The 18,170-nt window shown below is 45.5% G+C and overlaps 1 long non-coding RNA gene across 1 annotated transcript in view; it reads left to right on the top strand.

Annotated features, from left to right (window-relative positions):
• Positions 1–422: 422 nt before the first annotated feature.
• LOC132810818 (uncharacterized) overlaps positions 423–18,170 on the top strand; it is a 46,710-nt gene continuing 28,962 nt past the window's right edge. The window contains exons 1-2 of the long non-coding RNA XR_009643114.1: positions 423–466; positions 16,319–16,427. This is a non-coding gene — a long non-coding RNA (uncharacterized LOC132810818). The remainder of the gene's footprint in view (positions 467–16,318; positions 16,428–18,170) is intronic.

The raw sequence follows: 18,170 nt of genomic DNA, 5'->3' as shown, positions 1-18,170 counted from the left end.
ATGATCTTATTGAATGGCAGAGCAAGCTCAAAGGGCAGGATGGCCTTCTCCTGTTCCTAGTTCTTATGTTATACATTCCTCCCTCACTCGTGACTTGGAGGTGCTGGTGTTGGATTAGCATGGACAAAATTAAAATTCACAGAACACCAGGTTATAGTCCAACAGGTTTATTTGGGAGCACTAGCGCTGCTGCTGCTTCATCAGGTGGTTGTGTGTTTTTAAGTTTGTCCCTCACTCTTGTTTATGAACAGCAACAAAAGCCACGAAGCAGTACGCATGCTCCAGCCAACAATGGTACCCGGATGATTGATGTCAGCGGCGGACCAATGGAAGGACAGGGGCGGAGCTGGAGGACCTGGCTGGGCAGTTGGCCATCCGACCAATCAGAGTGAATGAGAGGCGGGACTTGGCTATACCACGTGATCATCCTCACGGACAGCGCGGCTGTGCGGGCGGAGAGCTGTCGGTAAGGAAAGAAATAACCAGCCGGAAGCGGGAGGGAAATGGTGCTGGTCTGGGCTGAGAGGTTTTACAAACATTTGGTGCACATCGGAAAATACAAATTTGAAACTTAGTCTCGTTTTTTGCAGTAAATGGGAAAATGACTCATCATGTGATTGAATCGAGTAAGTGCCGCCATCTTTATTTGGGGCAACGATTCACTGGACACGTGCAGCCGCCATCTTTGTAGGGGGCAAAGTTCAGAGGGGAGTATGTGCAGCTGTCCCTGATAGAGAGTCATAGGGCAGGATTTACACAGAGCACATTCATACCCAGAGAAATGGATATTTTTTCTCTGGGTTTGTTTCGTCATTCATTTAAATGATTTGGATGTGAATAGAGGTGGTACAGTTAGTAAGTTTGCAGGTGACACCAAAATTGGAGGTATTGTGGTCAGTGATAAAGGTTGTCTCAGAATACAATGGAATATTGATCAGATGGACCAAGGGGCTGGGGAGTGGCAGATAGGGTTTAATTTAGATAAATGTGAGGTGCTGCATTTTAGAAAAGCAAATCAGAGCAAGACTCACACACTGAATTGTCAGGTCTTAGAGAGTCTTGTTGAACAAAGAGACTTTGGAATGCAGGTTCACAGTTCCTTGAAAGTAGAGTCAATAGTAGAAAGGATAGTAAAGAAGGCATTTGGTATGCTTCCCTTTACTGGTCAGAGTGTTGAGTAAAGGAGCTGGACAGGACATTGGTTAGGCCACATTTGGAATATTGTGTGCAATTCTGGTCTCCCTCTTATCAGAAGGAGGCACTAAAACTTGAAAAGTTTGAGAATAGATTTTCAAGGATGCTGCCAGGGTTGGAGGATTTGAGTTGCAGGGAGAGGCATAATAGGCTGGGGCCATTTTCCCCGGAGTGTCATAGGCTGAGTTGTGATGTTGAAGAGGTTCATATAATCGTGAGGGGCAAGGATAGCGTAAGTAGACAAGGTGTTTAACCTGGGGTGGTGGAGCCCAGAACTAGAGGATATAGGTTTAGGGTGTGAGGGGAAAATTCAACAGGATCCTAAAGGGCAACAAAAATTGTAACATTTCAAAGGCATTTGAATAGGAAGGGTTCAGAGGGATGCCGGCAAAGTGCTGGCAAATGGGAATAGGTTAGGTTAGAATATCTGGTTGGCATAGACGGGTTGGATTGAAGAGTCTGTTTCAGTGCTAGACATCTCTGACTGTGGGATTACAAAAGTGAACACTGCTCTAATTCATCTCTGGGCTCCTTGATGTCCACTTGTTCATTATCTAGCTTCCTTTGTCTCTGACTCTATTTTTGCTCTTTTTAGTATTTTATGATTACGTTTACAGACCTTCCTGTAAATGAATTGTCCACTGCTGCCTGGTTCCTGACCATATTACAGAGGAGGGAGTACTGGATGTCTTAAATCGTAGCAAGGTGGATAAATCCATGGGACCTGTTAAGGTGTATCCCAGACATTTGTGGAAAGCCAAGAAAAGGATGACAGTTCCCCTCCCTGAGATATTTATATTGTTATTGGTGACAGGTGAGGTGCTGGAAGACACGTGCTATTATTTAAAAACGTGGTAAGGAAAGGCCAGGGAACAAAAGAACAGTGTGCCTGAAATCAGTGGCAGGCAAGTTGTTGGAAGGGATTCTGAGGGACAGGATTTACATGTATTTGTGTGTGGGAAATTCTCTCTCTTTAACTTGATTGAGTTTTTTTTAAGGTAGACTGTGGACGTTGTCTATATGGACACTGAATGATGTTCCAAAAAGCAGACTCGTTAGCAAGGTTAGATAACATGAAATGTTGGGAGAACTTGCCTTTTGGATACAAAACTGGCTTGAAGGTAGGAGGCAGAGGGTGGTGATGGAGGGTTGCTTTGTGGTCTGGAGGGCTGTGAGCACCAGTGTGCTGCAGGAATGGATATTGGATCCTTAAATAAATGCCTCGGATGTGAATATATGAGATATGGTCAGTAGGTTTACAGAAGACACCAAAATTGGAGGTGTAGTGGACAATGAAGAAGGTTAGTTTAGAATGCAACAGGATCTTGACCAGATGGGCCATTGGGGCGAGGAATGGCAGACTGGGTTCAATTTAGACAAATGTAAGCTGTTGGATTTTGGAAAGGCAAGTCAGGGCGGGACTTATACACTTAATGGTAAAGTCCTTGGGAATGTTGCTGAACAGAGAGACCATGGAGAGCAGGTTCATTGTTCCTTGAAAGTCGAGTCGAAGGTAGACAGACTAATGAAGGTGATGTTTGTTATGCTTATATTGATTGGTCAATGCATTGTGTACAGAAGCTGGGACGTCAAATTGTGGCTGGACAGGACCTTGATTAAGCCATTTCAGGAATTATGTTTTAGGTTCGAAATTCCCTGTTCTGGGAAGGATGTTGTGAATCTTGAAAGAGTTCAGACAAGATTTACTAAGACTTTGCTGGGGTTGGAGGATTTGGGCTACAGGGTGAGGCTGAATAGGCCAGGTTTAATTTCCCTGGAGAGTCAAAGACTGAGAGGTGACCCTCAAAGATCAGCAAGGCAGCCATTGTGTGGAGCTGCAGGCGATAGGCGAGATATGGAGACAAGTATTTTGCATCATGTTTACTATGAAGAAGTACATGGGAGATATAGAATGTGGGGAAATAAATGGTGACATCTTGAAAAATGTCCATATTACAGAGGAGGAGGTGGTGCTGGATGAGTGGCTAAGGAGCTGGTGCGGGGGAAAAGGATTCACATTTTTGGATCATTGTGATCTCCTCTGGAGTAGAGTTGACCTGCATAAGAATGATGGATTGTACCTGAATTGGAAGGTGTCTAATATCCAGGCACAGAGATTTGTTAGTGATACTCAGGAGGTATTAAACCTGTGAGGGAGTGGGTGTAAACCCAAGAAGATAGTGAGAAAAGAGGTATGTCTGAGGCTGGTACCGTTCAGAAGTTAAATAGTCAAGGCAGGCAAGGGTCAGTATTAATATGATGGGCTGAATGAAGTCGGACTGAGCAGTTGCACTGCATTTACTTCAATGCAAGAGGCCTGACAGGGAAGGCGGATGAGCTCAGGGTATGGTTTTGAACATGGCACTGGGATATTATCGCAATTACAGAGGCATCACTCAGAGATGGATAGGACTGGCAGCTTAATGTTCCAGGGTATAGATGCTATAGGAAGAATAGAAAGCGGGACAGGAGAGGAGGGGGAGGGGCATTTTTGATTTGAGATAGCTTATGTTTTTGCTTAGGGAGGATATTCCTGGGAGTACGCCCAGTGAAGTTATTTAGGTGAAACTGGGAAATAAGAAAGGGATGGTCACCTTATTGGGGTATTCTGCATGGATCTCGTCTGGGTCCTCTGGTTTCCTCCCACAGTCCAAAGATGTGCAGGGTAGGTTGGATTATCCAGGCTGAATTGCCCACAGTGTTGAGGGACGTGCAGGTTGGGTGGATTATCCAGGCTGAATTGCCCATAATGTTCAGGGATGTGTAGGTTGGGTTGCCCTGGGAAATGCAATGTTACAGGGGGAGGTTAGGAGGCTCTCAGGGTCAGTATTAATATGATGGGCTGAATGACCTGCTTCCACACTGTTTGGAATTCTCTGATATTTATACTAGTTTTAAAATAGTTACAGAACATAATAGACCAGATCTAAACGTTCAGGTTCTGAATTGGACAAAGTCCAATTTTGATGGCACAAGGCAAGAACTTTCAACTGGCCCCTCCAGCCTCCTCTACCATTCACTAAGATCTTTTCATGGCCTCAGCTCCAATTTCCCACTCTCTCACCATAACCCTTAATTCCTTTCCTGTTCACAAATCTACATTTTGCCTTAAAGGCATTCAAGTTGATAACGTCAAATGCTTTATTCGGCAGGGAATTCCACAGATTCACAACCCTTTAGCTGAAGAAGCTCCTCCTGAACTCAGTCCTAAATCTGCTCCCCCTTATTTTGAGGTTATGCTCTAGTTTGACCCGGCCCCAGTGGAAATAGCCTCCCTGCTTCTATCTTTCTTACCCCCTTCATAATTTTATTTGTTTCCTATCCAAATTCTTCTTAATTACAATGTCTATAGAACCAGTTTTCTCAATCTCTCCACATACACCAACCCTCTCAACTCCCAACTCAAACTAGTGACCCTCCTCTGCACCCCCTCCAGCGCCTTACATCCTGGATAATGTAAGTGGACCAATCCTGTCTACAGTACTCCAGGTGTGGCCTCCCCAGCGCCCGGTACACCTGCAGCATAACCATCCCTCTAGCAATGAAGGACAATATTCCCTTCACTGCCATAATTACCTGCTGTAACTGCAAACCAACTTCCTGTGATTCATGCACAAGGACACCCAGCTCCCTCTGCACAGCAGCATGCTGCATGTTTATCATTTCATCATCCAGTTTGCTGTTAGTCCGACCAAAATGGATGACCTCCATCTGCTAGATCCTTACGCACTCACGTAACCTGTCTGTATCCCTGTACAGACTTACAGTGGCCTCTGCAGACATTGCTTTACTCATCTTTGTATCAAATGTGAACTCTGACGCCAACACTAATCCAAACACCCATTTATCCACGTTTTTTTGTTGGTGAACAGATGCAGTATCAATGAGAAAACATTACCCATAATGCTGTGCATCTTTACCTTGTACAGCAGCCCTTTGTGTGGCAACGTATCGAATACCTTCTGGAAATCGAGGTACACCACATCCACCGAGTCTGCCTTGTCCAAAGCGCTCGTCGTATCCTCAAATAATTCCAGTCAATCCATTAAAAGTGACCTGCCTTTCATGAATCCATGCTGTGTCTGCGAAATGAGACAATTTCTACCCAGATTTCTCACCACTACTTCCTTGAGAGATTCAAGCATTTTCTCCACTACAGAAGTTAAGTTAACAGGTCCTTTTTGAAAAATAGTGGTACCAATTTGCAGCTTCCAGTCTGTCAAAACCATTCCAGAATCAAACAAATTTTAGTGAATTATCACAAGTTTATTTGTTATTCCCCCCCATCTCCTTTCGTCCCTGGGATGCATTCCATCACGGCAAGGAGACCCATCTAACTTGAGGCTGTTATCTTTCCCAACATTGCCTCTTTACTGGGAATGATTGCTTCTCTGTCCTCATCTGCCATTGCCTCCATAGGCCTGTGACAATGGGAGTATATAGACAGTATGTTCCTGTTAAGGCCAAGGCAGGGAGGTGTAGGGAATGCTGCCTGACGAAAGAAATTGTGGGCCTGGTCAAGAAAATGAAGGAGGCATATGGGAGGTACAGACAGCTGCGTTTGTGAGAATCCCTAGAGGAGTAGAAGGGCAGTAGGAGTATACTCGAGGTAAACCAGGAGGGCAAAAAGGGGACATTAGATAGCTTTAGGAAATGGGTTTAAGGAGAATCCAAAGTGAATGTACAAATACACGAAGGACAAACGAGTAACCAGGCAGAGAATAGGTATTCACAAACATCAAGGCTGTCTGGAACCGCAGGAGGTGAGAGAGGTTCTGTATGAGCGGAGAGGTTTTACAAACAAAATGTGCACATCGGAAAACATACATTTTTGTAGCGTCCCAGTCTCATGTTTTCAGTAAACAGGGAATTGCCTCATGTGGCTGCAGGCATGAGTGCGCGCCACCATCTTTATTCGGGGCAAGAATTCACTGGACACGTGCGGCGCCGCCAGCTTTGTAGGGGGCAAGGTGCAGCCAGGCGCATGTGCAGCCTTTCTCTGGTACAGAGTCATTGGGTAGAATTTACACAGAGCACATTCAAACTCAGAGAAATGGATGTTTATTTCTGGATTTGTTTCATCATTCATTTAAATGATTTGATATCGTAAATGAGTTTGCAGGTCATACAAAATTGGAGGTATTGTGGATAATGAAGAAGGCTACCTCAGATTACAATGAGATTTTGATGAGATGGGGTATAATTTAGATAAATGTGAGGTGCTGCATTTTGGAAAAGCAAAACAAGGCAGGACTTATACACTGAATGGCAAGGCCCTGGAGATGTTTGTGGAACAACGAGAACTTGGACTGCAGATTCATAGTCCTTGCAAGTCAAGTTGCAGGTAGATAGGATGATGGAGAATGTGTTCAGTATATTTTCCTTTCTTTGTTCGAGCGTCGAGTATAGGATGTGGGAGGTCATGTTGCTGTACAGGGCATTCGTTAGACCACTTTTGGAATATTGTGTGCAGTTCTGGCCTGCCTCCTATTAGAAGGGTGCTGTGAAACTTGAAAGGTTTCAAAAAAGATGTTAGGGTTTGAGATTGAGCTGCAGGTTGAGGTATAAAAGGCTGGGGCTGTTTTCCCTGGAGTGCCATAAACTGTGCGGTGATGTTATGGGGGTTTATACAATCATGAGGGGCATGAATGGAGTAAATGAACCAGGTGTTTTCCCCGGAGTTGTGGTGTCCAGAAGTAGAGGGCATTGCTTTAGAGTGGATGGATAAAATTTCAACGGGGCCTAAAGGACAACTCTTTCATGCAGTGGGTGGAATGAGCTGCCAGAGGAAATGGTGGAAGCTAGTACAGTAAAAACTTGTTAAAGACATCTAAATAGACACATGATATGATTAGGAAGCGTTAACAAGGATATGGGCCAAGTGCTGGCAAATGGGAATAGATTAGGTTCCGATACCTGGTTGGCATGGATGAGTTAGACCGAAGGGTCTGTGTCGATGCTATACATCTCTATGACTGTGGGATCATAACAGCTTATACTGTTCTGCTTCATCTCTGGGCTCCCTCATGACCAATTTGTCAATATCTAGCTTCCTCCGTCTCGAACAATAGGTGTATTTTACTATTACAGACATTTTTGTAAGTTAATTTTTCACTGTCGCCCAGCCCCTGACCATGTGATGCTTATTAATTTTTTTTTGGAAAATCTTTGCCAGTCAAGATTTCTTTTTTTCCAATGAGCAAGTGTATTTTCCTTCCATTTCTGACTATAAATTCTGCATCATTTTCGTTCCCTGTAATCTGTGTTGTACTCCCTGAAACATCAACTGTGTTCCTCCTTCCACAGATACCAGTGATTAATGCCAAAGCCCTGTTGCCTGGGGAGAGGGTGATGTTTGACTTTCTTGTACAGCTGCAGTTTGTGTGGTGAAGGGGCTCCCACAATGTGGTTGGGTAAGAGACATTACAGATTTCTCATTACAGCAACAGTGATGATTTGAAGATCATGTCCAAATCAAGAACAGTTTGTAGTTTTATTATCCTGCTTATAATTTCACAAAAATATTATTGGGAACTTTAGACATAAGGGCAGAGAAGGATGATATTAGGTCAGCTGACCAAAAGCATTGCCAAATAAGCAGGTTTTGAGGAATGTCTTAAAGGAGGAAAGCAGACCTGTGAGGTTTTGGCTGTGAATTTCAGACCTTGTTGCTTTGGTAACTGTAAAAGCAGCCACACAGGTGAGGTAATGAATTAACAGATCATTGGGAGTCTCGAACAGAATCGGTTGTCGAGGTCTCAAAGGGTGTGAGATACAGCGAGCTGGGGATGGTCACACCCAGGAATTACATCAAGGGTGAGAATTTTAAATTGAGGGATGTGGGCCGGATGCTGGCAGGTGAGACTAGATTGGGTTGGGATATCTGGTCGGCATGGACAGGTTGGATTGAAGGGTCTGTTTCCATGCTGTACATCTCTGTGGCTCTAGGTTGTTGATCATGAATAGGAGCTTTTTGATGGATCAGCAAGTTTTGGTACGAGGGAGTACTTGGGCAGCAGAGATTTAGATTTTCTTGAGATTACAGGGAGGTTGAATGTAGGAAGTTGGCCAGGAGTGTGTTTGGATAATGAAGTCTGGAAATAACTCAAGGTGGATGAGAGTATATGAGCAGAGACAAGGGTAGAATCAGCTAGAATTAGTGATCTTGTAGTGGGACTGGGCTGTCACTCTAACCTCACCTCTGGGATTCGGCTGGTTGTCAAGTTGTGAATCAGGGCAGTAACACAATCGGGAGCTGAGTGGCCCTGGTGGAGCCTAAAATGTGTGTCACTCAGCTGGCTGTTGCTGAGCAGCTGCTACTTGGTAGCCCTGTTAATGACATCTTCCATCACTTTCCTGCTGATCGAGTGTGGATTGATAGATGGAAATTGCCTGGGTTGGATTGCCCTGTGTTTTTGTGTTGAACATCCCTGGGCAATGTTCCACATTGTCGGTAGGTGCCAGTGCTGGAGCGGTACGTGGTTTGGTGGGTGGCAAGTTCTGGAGCACAAGCCATCAGTATTATTGCCAGAATATTGACAGTGCCGATAGCCTTTGCACTACTTAACCACTTCTTGGTGTTATTCAAACTAAATAGAACTGGCTTAAAACTCACATCTGTGATGTTAGAAACCACTGGAGAAGGCTGAGATGGATCATCCCACTTTGCACTTTTGGCTGCAGATTGCTGCAAATGCTGTTATCTTATCTGGTGCTTGTATATGTGAGGCTCCTCCATCAGTAAAGGTGGGGATATCTGTGATGCTTCCTGCAGTGAGTTGTTTCATTGTCCATCGCTGCTCACAACTGGGTGTGGCAGAACTGCAGAGCTCTGATCTGATCCATTGGTTGTGGGATCACTTAGCTCTGCTGCTTGCTGCTGATGCTGTTTGAAATGCAGATGGTCCTGTTTGGTAGCTTCACCAGGTTGGCACTTCATTTTTAGGTATGCCTGGTGCTGCTCATGGCATGCCCTCCTTTCCTGTCCATTGTGATGGGTGAGAGCGGGATTTACAAACCCATGAGATTACAGATTGTGCTGGAGTACAGTTCTGCTGCTGTTGATGTCCCACAGTGCCTCAGAGATATCCAGTTTGAGATTCTACACCTCTTCAAAGTCTGTCTCATTTAGAACGGTGATCGTGTCACTCAACACAATGGAGGTTTTTCTCAACTTTAAGCCAAAACTTGTGACTCCAAAAGGAATGTGTGATGGTCGCTCTTACCGATATTGTCATGGACAGATGTATCTGCCGCTGGTCAATTCATAACAATGAGATCAAGTATGTTTTACACTCTTGTTGGTTCCCTCACCACCCACTGCAGACTCAGTTGAGCAGCTATATCCTTTAGGACCTGACCAGCTCAGTCAGTAATTCTGTTGCAGAGCTCGTCTCGATTGTGGACATTGAAATCCTGTACCCAGAGTACGTTTAACACCATTTTACTTCCTCAGTACTTCCTTCAAATGTTGTTCAACATGAAGGAGAAGTGATTCATCAGCCAAGGGAGGACGGTACGTGGTAATCAGCAGGAGCCATGAGACTTCCTGGTATCCGGAGTCAATGCTGAGTACTCCGAGGGCAAATCCTCCCTGTCTGTGCCACCACCTCTGCCTGATCTGTCCTGCTGGTGGGACAGGACATATCCAGAGATTTCAGGAGAAAGTGAAGACTGCAGATGCTGGAGATCAGAGTCGAGAGTGTGGTGCTGGAAAAGCACAGCAGGTCAGGCTGATGAAGGGCTTAGGCTCGAAACGTCGATTCTCCTTCTCCTCGGATGCTGCCTGACCTGTTGTGCTTTTCCATCATCACAATCTCAATATCTAGGGATGGTGATGGTGGTGTCTGGTCATTGTCTGTAAGAGGGCTCCTGAAGAAGGGCTCATGCCTAAAACGTTGATTTTCCTGCTCCTCGGATGCTGCCTGACCTGCTGCGCTTTTCCAGCAACACATTTTCAGCATTGTCTGTAAGGGTTGATTTCATGAGTATGAGTATGTCAGGCTGTTCCTTGATTGGTCTGTGGGACAGCTCTGCACATTTTGGCACCAAACTCCAGATGTTAGTCTGGAGGACATTGCACCATCGAGAGGGATGATTCTGTGGTTGTATTTTCTGGTGCCCTGTTAGATACCGAGTGGACCATCCAGTTTCATTCCTTTCTTGAGACTTTGCAGTGATGAATACAGTGAGTAGCTGGCTGGGCCACTGTCGGGTTGGCAGGATTTTTTTTGCCATTGACAATGGTTTCATGGAGATCAGGAGATTCCTAATTCCAGTTATTTTTTCTTGAATTCAGATTCCACCATCTGCCAAGTTGGGATTCGAACCAGGACTTCAGTCATTTGTTTTAATATTTTGGATAAAAGTTAAATATATTAGGTTTGTTCACTCTCTTTAAATATCACTTACCCAGGTTTTGTTTCTTTGTGAAACACTGTCCATCCTCCTGTCTCCTCCATCCTTCCCTCCAACAAGAAGAGTTTGGAGCACATGGAGTTTCTCTGTCACTAAGACTGAGATAATCCAATCTGCTGCTTCCCTCCCTCTCACTAGCCCACAGAGTCAAACTGCCTCACATGGTGTTCCTGGTTTTTGTCCTAAACTTACATCTTCTTCCAGTCTCTTGTCAAGCCTTATCAGAACTCATCTTGACCCTTTACCCTAATTTCACTAAACTATAGACTTTCCAACTCTCTTTCCTCCTCCTTCTCATCAGTCCCCCTCACTGATTCACCAATATTGTTCCTTGTTCTGTCTTTTCTGGTTTTATCCTTCTCTCCCAAAATCCTGCTCCATCTCCACTCTCTCCCTTTCCTTTCTGAATTCCTTGCATTTGGTGTCCTTGGCCCCTCCTGTATCTCACGTACATACTGCCAGGAGGTGCCATTGTGCAAAAGCACCATGTTGGGTTTCACATGTACACTGACGATGCCCAGCTCTCTCTCCCTCCCCATCATCCCTCTCCATTACTCCACTGTTACTCAGTTATCAAACTGCTTACCACATTCCCACTACTCGATTAGGTGCAGTTTCCTCCAATGAAACATTGTAATGGTTAAACCCATTGTCTGACAAATTCCTTTCCCTTACTGCTGAGCCCCTCCCTCTCACTGGGAACGATGCAGCAGAACTACACTCTTCACAATATTACAGTTGTATCTGATGTGAAGCTGACCTTCTGATCAGACATCTACACAATCCCAAACACCAGGAATTCCAATCTCTTAAATGTTGCTTGTCTCCTCCTCACTCCAGATCCATTGCTACTGAAACCCCTTACCGTGTTCCCTTAAACTTGATGAATCCGAAACAGAACCCTTGATTCTGTGACTGACTCAGAATCTGGTTTCAAACTCCCCCCTCTGTATTTATCCTCAGACACATCAGTATTTCTTCTGTCAAACCCCTTAAGAATCTGGTGGTGCGGTCTGATTGTAGCTTGTGGAAACGGCAGAGGATGATGTGTTGTATCTGGGTGGAAGTTAAGGACTTGGCGGGGGAAGAGGGGTGGTCTATCCTTGTTGCAGTTGGAGATGTGGGTTTCAAAGGCAGAGGTGCAGGAAGTGGAGGAGATATAGTGGATGGTATTGGCCACATGGGAGGGGAAATTGCAGTCCTTGAAATACGGGCCATTTGGTATGTTCTGGCCTCACTGGAACACTGCAGTAAGCATGAGACAGAGACGTTGGCCAGGGAACAGGCTCGTGTGTTATACTCACAGGCAGCTGGAAGCTCGGGTCTGTTTTTGCAGCAAAACGTAGATCATCAGTCGCCATTTCCGCCACCTCCACTGAGATGCTGCCAGACACAGGTTCCTGTCCCCTCCATTAACAGCTATGCACCCTCCCAGCCAGTTCGTAATCCACTCCTTTGTCTTTCCAAATGTTCCTGTCTCTCTTTGGGTTCTGTCCCTGCCTATTATTTACTCTTTAACCCCTATCTCCTGCACTACAAAGATCTGCAGGTTAGTTGAATTGGCCAAGCTAAATTTCCCATAATGCTCAGGGATGTGTAGGTGAGGTGCATTAGTCAGGAGGAATATACAGTAATAGGGTAGGGGAATGGGTCTGGGTGGGATACCATTCGGAGGGACGCTGTGGACTTTTGGGCCGAATGGCCTGTTTCCACACTGCCAGGATTCTAATGTTCCCAGCTCCCATCGGTTCTGAGGAAGGGCCACTGGACAGATTTCTGTTCCCAGATGCTGCCAGACCTGCTGAGCTTTCCCAGCACCTCCTGCTTGTTGTTCCTGATTGACACCATCCATCCACCTTCCGGGTTTGATTCAGGCAGGGGGAGGATCCTACCACTGACCTCACAATGGGGTCCAGCTGATTGATGGCAGCTTCGGACCAATAGGAAAAGGGGGTGGGACTGGTGGACGAAGTGGAACCAGCTGGTCATCCAAACAATGGGAGTGAATGAGGGGCGTGGCCAGTGGGATGACACGTCACCAGTAACTCCGCCTGTGCAGTGTCACGTGACTCGGCCGTTGGTGAATGTGGGAGAGGCAAACAGGGAAGGGGAGAGTGGCCTCAGAGGCAGAGGTAATGAGTCACTTCAGACTGGGAAGTTTTAATTACACTCTGTACGGGTCGGTAGTCTGAATTAGAAACTCTTAATCCCGCGTTTGCAGCAGATGGGAAAATGGCTGCGGCCCTCAGGCGGTGATAGGTCCTGGGATATGGCCGCCATCTTTATTGGGGCAAGATACAGTGAGGGGCATGGACATGTCCTCTTCCTAGGGGAGGGGGGGCATGTGATTTTAGGAGAGGCATTTACACATCAAGCACAAACCAAGAGAAAGGTATGTCTTTATATTCTGTTTTGTTTTGTCAATTTATTTCATAGGATATTAAATCAGAATAATTGAGGTTGGGATCTCAAAAGCAAGTTTTTACAGTCAATGGAGTCATCAGGATCTGAATATCATTGGCATTTAACTGTGGAAGGAGAAAGGTTTGTCAGTTCTGTTTGTGGGAAAATATCTCCAATATTTTTGTTAAGCAGAAAGATGTACAAATTCGTGGTTGGATCACCCTTTGGGTGTGTGCTCTGTTCTGGGCCCTGCAGCTGAGGAAGGAGATATTGCCCTGAGAGGGAGCACAGATTTATCCAAATTACACCTTGTCTCTTTGTAAGAACTCTCAGATTTAGACCCAATCACCCACTTCATGATGTTAACCTGTAAACTTGATATTTTCAATTACCTGCAAACTTCCCATTAAAACTCCTTTTAGACTCAAATTCCAGCACCTTTTCAGGTGGGATGTTCCAGCTTCTGACAACTGTCTGTTCATTCAGAAACTGCTGAGGTCCATGTTGACTCTGGGGTTACAAAGGGCTGAACTGAAAGATGAGATGCTGTCCCTGAGCTCCCATTGAGATAAACTGGAACAGTACAGGAGGCTGAGGGCAGTGTAGGTGTGAGCAGACAATGACAGGGCTGCACTGTGAGGGCTGCTTGGCTCAATGAGAGTGTTCTGGAGTTGGGTGTAAACAGAGTGAGGGGAGACGGGGAGAAGGTGAAGCTGAAACTCCGTTTTAGTTCAGGCCGTTCAGAAATTCACATGGTCCCATTGGGAACAGCCAGTTTTTAAGTGATACCAGCGGGGTATTTGTGAACAGTTTTTAATGTATTTTTCCTGAGGGCAGTTGAGAGTTAACCACATTGCTGTGGGTCTGGAGTCACATGTAGGCCAGACCAGGTGAGGATGACCGTTTCCTTCCCGACAGGACATGAGTGAACCAGTTGGGTTTTCTAACAATTGACAATAGTTTCATGGTCATCATTCGCCTTTTCATTCTCGATTGTATTGGATTCCGATGCTGCCATCAGCCATGTTGGGATTCTAACCCTAATCATCGGAACACTGTACATTTCAATCATCTGGCAGGAAGACCATTAAGCCATTGCCTTCCTTTTTTAGCAATATTCAAAAGCAAGTTCCATCATTCTACGTGTACAATGTGAGATAAAATACTGCGGTGTCCATGTGTCGGCCTCTCCAAAAGGTCAATCAACAGAAATTTGTTTGGGGGTGAAATATTTGACTTTTTTTGTGGGGGTGGGGCTTAGTAAACAAAAACGAATCCAAATAAAAATCTTATGCCACGGACATGTAATTTCTGAAGCCGGAGGGGGATTACAGAGACAGGGAGGGTGGTGAAGCCGGAGGGGGATTACAGAGACAGGGAGGGTGGTGAAGCCGGAGGGGGATTACAGAGACAGGGAGGGTTGTGGGGCCGGAGGGGGATTGTTGTCCAAACATCACTGTGGTGTACATGGACTGCAGCATTTCAGGGAGGCGGTTAACCACCACTTTCTCCAAGACAAGTAAAGGTGGCCAATAAATACTGGTCTGGGCAGCAAAGGTACCCTCCAGTGAATAAAACCAAGCAGTGACCTCTCTGTGCTGACTTGCTATGAAGTTAAAAACCTCTCTTGAAATGGGGTGGGCAGAGAAGAGAAACAGTGACATTTCACAGCTGCCCTCAGAGAGACCTCACCCTTGGAAGTACTCAGAGCCGGGGATCAGCTCAGTGAGTTTCAGTCTCTTCAAATATCGATCTTAGTCAGTTTTATTTTATTAAATCTACAATCATGAGTCGGGTGAGGATTTCTTTTTAATGTCTTACGGTCTCTTGATTAAATGTTTAAGATATAAAACGTAAGCAATAAGTTATTCTCGGGCAGTATTTTTCGAGCAGTAAGACTGTGCCTTTGTCTTGGTCTGTAGGTTGTTAAGGCGGAGAGATGGCCTGTTGTAGAGTGGCCTACTGTTCCTGTCGGGTGCGGAAGATTAGGGAGAGTTTCAATGAACCTGATGATTTGTCTGCAAGAAGTGTGATTGCAAATCCTATTGGATCACATGGATTGGTGGAGGAGTGATTAAAGGCAGTGAGGAATTGACAGGAGCCGGGGAGTGTGATAGGCGGCAGTCTCAGGATACTGCAGATACAGTCAGGTAGGTGGGTTACCTCCAGAAAAGCTAGGAGGGGTAGGTAGGTACTGCAGGAGTCTCCTGTGGCTATCCCCATCTCAGACAAGTGTACTGTTTTGGAAAATGTAGGTGGTAATAGACTTTCAGGGGAAAGTAGCACTGACAGCCAAGTTACTGGTACTGAGACTGGCTTCTAACATAATGTGAGGTATATCCAGTTCCACACGATCGATGGTGATAGGGGACTCTCTCGTCAGGGGCACAGTCTGCCGTTTCTGCAGCTAACAGTGAGACATCAGAATGGGGTGGTGCTGCCCTGGTGCCAGTGTCAAGGATGTCTCTCAGAGGGAGCAGAACATTCTCAAAGGGGAAAATAACCAGTGGGAGGACATTGTACATTGGTACCAATGGCATAGGAAGGGGAAAGCATGGGGTCCTGAGGAGCAGGGAGATTTGCTAGTGCCACTCGGGAGGCATTAAACCAGTGAGGGAGTCGGGGTAATCCTAAAGAGATAGTGAGAAAAGAGGTGAGTCTGAGGCTGGTACTGTTCACCAGATCAGACTGTCAAGGCAGGCAAGAGCAAGCTACAGAATGAGGTGGGACGGACCAGTTGCACTGCATTTATTTCAGTGCAAGAGACCTGACAGGTCAGGCAGGTGGGCTCAGGGTATGGTTTTGAACATAGCACTGGGATATAACAGCAACTACAGAGGCAGCACTCAGGGATGGATAGGACTAGCAGCTTAATGTTCCAGGGTATAGATGTTATAGCAAGGGGACAACAGAGCAGGGGGAGAGGTGTTTTTGATTAGGGATAACATTATGGCTGGGCTTCGGGAGATATTCCTGGGAGTACATCCAGGCAAGTTATTTGGGTGGTACTGAGAAATAAGAAAGGGATGACCATCTTACTGGGATTGTATTATAGACTCTCTCCCAATAGTCAGCGGGGAATTGAGACACCATTTTACCGGCAGACCTCAGTTATCTGTAAAAATATAGTTGCAATGATAAGTGGTTTTAACTTTACCAACATGGCCTCGGAGTGCTGTAGTGTTAAGGGCTTGGATGGAAATGTATTTGTTCAGTGTGTACGAGAACATTTCTGATTGAGTTTGTAGGATGTACCTACTAGAGAAGGAACAAAACCTGACCTGTTTCCTTTATTCATTCACAGGATGAGGCTGTCACTGGCTCGGCCAGCATTTATTGCTGCGTTTACCCAGAGGGCAGTTAAGAATCAACCACGTTGCTATAGGTCTGGAGTCCCATGCAGACCAGACCAGGTAAGGATGGCATTTTCCTTCCCTAAAGGTCATGAGTGAACCACATGGGTTTTTTCAACAATTGACAATGGATTCCTTGTCGTCACTAGATTATTTTTTCCAGATATTTATTGAATTCACTTTCCAAAATCTGCCGTGATGGGATTCAAACCCAGGTCCCCAGAACGTTATCTGGGTCTCTGGATTAACTGTCTAGTGATAATTTCACTCCATCATCACTGCCTCTTAGGAAATGATGCAGGGTGAATGACTGAGTTATCAGTGGGGCAGCACATCAGCACCAAAGATCCAACAGTATTGTGGCTCAGTGGTTAGCGCTGCTTCCTCAGCAACAGAGACCTGGGTTTGATACCAGCCTCAGGCAACTGTCTGTGTTGGAGTTGGCACATTCTCCCCAGTGTTTGTGAGGGTTTCCTTCGGATATTCAAATTTACTCCTACAGTCCAAAGATGTGTAGGTTAGTTGGATGAACCATGTTAAATTTCCCATAGTGTCCAGATGCAGTATATGAGGTTTTGGGATGTGCAGGCAAATCTCTGCCTGATGTGAAAAGATCGTTTTGAGGTCCTGGACAGAGCTCAGTGACGTGTGGCTGAACGTTTTACATTTCCCGTGGCGGTAAGGGAAGGTCAAAGGTGTGGAGCATGTGTTGGTGGGAGGCTGTGGACCTAACAAGGGAGGTGCAGAGGGAATGGTCTCTGTGGAACGCAGATAGCGGTGGGGAGGGAAATATGTCTATGGTGGGGTCTGACTTTAGGTAGCAGAAATAAGAGGTTAATGCGCTGTATCTGGAGATTAGTGGGGTGGAAGATGAAGACCCCAGGGCTGTATTCTTTATTGTGGCTGGAGGGGTGGGGTAAAGGTGGAGGTGCGGGAAGTGGAGGGTATGTGTTGGAGGGCATTGTTGATCAAGTCGGAGGAAAGTTACGGTCCTTGAAGTAGGCCTTTCTGGGATGTCCTGGAATAGAATCCAAAGAGATTAAACAAATATATCACAGACAAAAGATTAACTGGACCAGAGAATAGGACCGCTTAAAGGTCAACAAGGCTGTCTATGGAATCACAGAGAGTGTGAAATATATGCAAATATTTCACGTCATTTTTACTGGAGAAGTATATGGAAGCTCGAGAGTTTGGAGAAATAAACAGTGATAACTTGAAAAGTGTCCATGTTACAGAGGAGGTGGGACTGGATGTCTTAAATCACATCAAGGTGGATAAAGCCCTGGAACCTGATCAGGTGTATCCTGGAACTTTCCGGAAATCTAGGGAAGTGATTGTTGGGCCTCTCCTGTGATATTTGTATCGTTGATAGTGACAGGTGAGGTGCCATTATTTTAAAAAAGGTGGTAAGGAGGGGCCATGGAACAAGAGAACAGTGAGCCTGAAGTCAGGCAGGCAAGTTGTTCGAATGGACAGGATATCCATCTATTTGGAAAGGTAAGGAATGATCAGGGAGAGTCACTGTGGCTTTGTACATGCACAATTGTGTTTCACTAACTTGAGTGAGTGTTTTGAAGTGACAAAGAAAATTGATTAAGCCAGGCGGTGAATGTTATTTATATGGACATTCAACAAGGTTCTACAAAGCAGACTGGGTAGCAGGGTTAGATCACATGGAATGCAGGGAGAGCAAGCCATTACAAAACTACCTTGAATGTAGGAGACAGAGGATGATGATTGAGGGTTGCTTTGCAGACTGGAGGCCTGTGAGCAGCAGTGTGCTGCAGGGATGGATATTGG

Source organism: Hemiscyllium ocellatum, unplaced genomic scaffold (genome assembly GCF_020745735.1).
Source record: "Hemiscyllium ocellatum isolate sHemOce1 unplaced genomic scaffold, sHemOce1.pat.X.cur. scaffold_2014_pat_ctg1, whole genome shotgun sequence".
In the NCBI taxonomy this organism is placed as follows: Eukaryota; Metazoa; Chordata; class Chondrichthyes; order Orectolobiformes; family Hemiscylliidae; genus Hemiscyllium; species Hemiscyllium ocellatum.
Note: the sequence above shows the minus strand (reverse complement) of the source record. Positions and strands in the feature narration are given on the sequence as shown.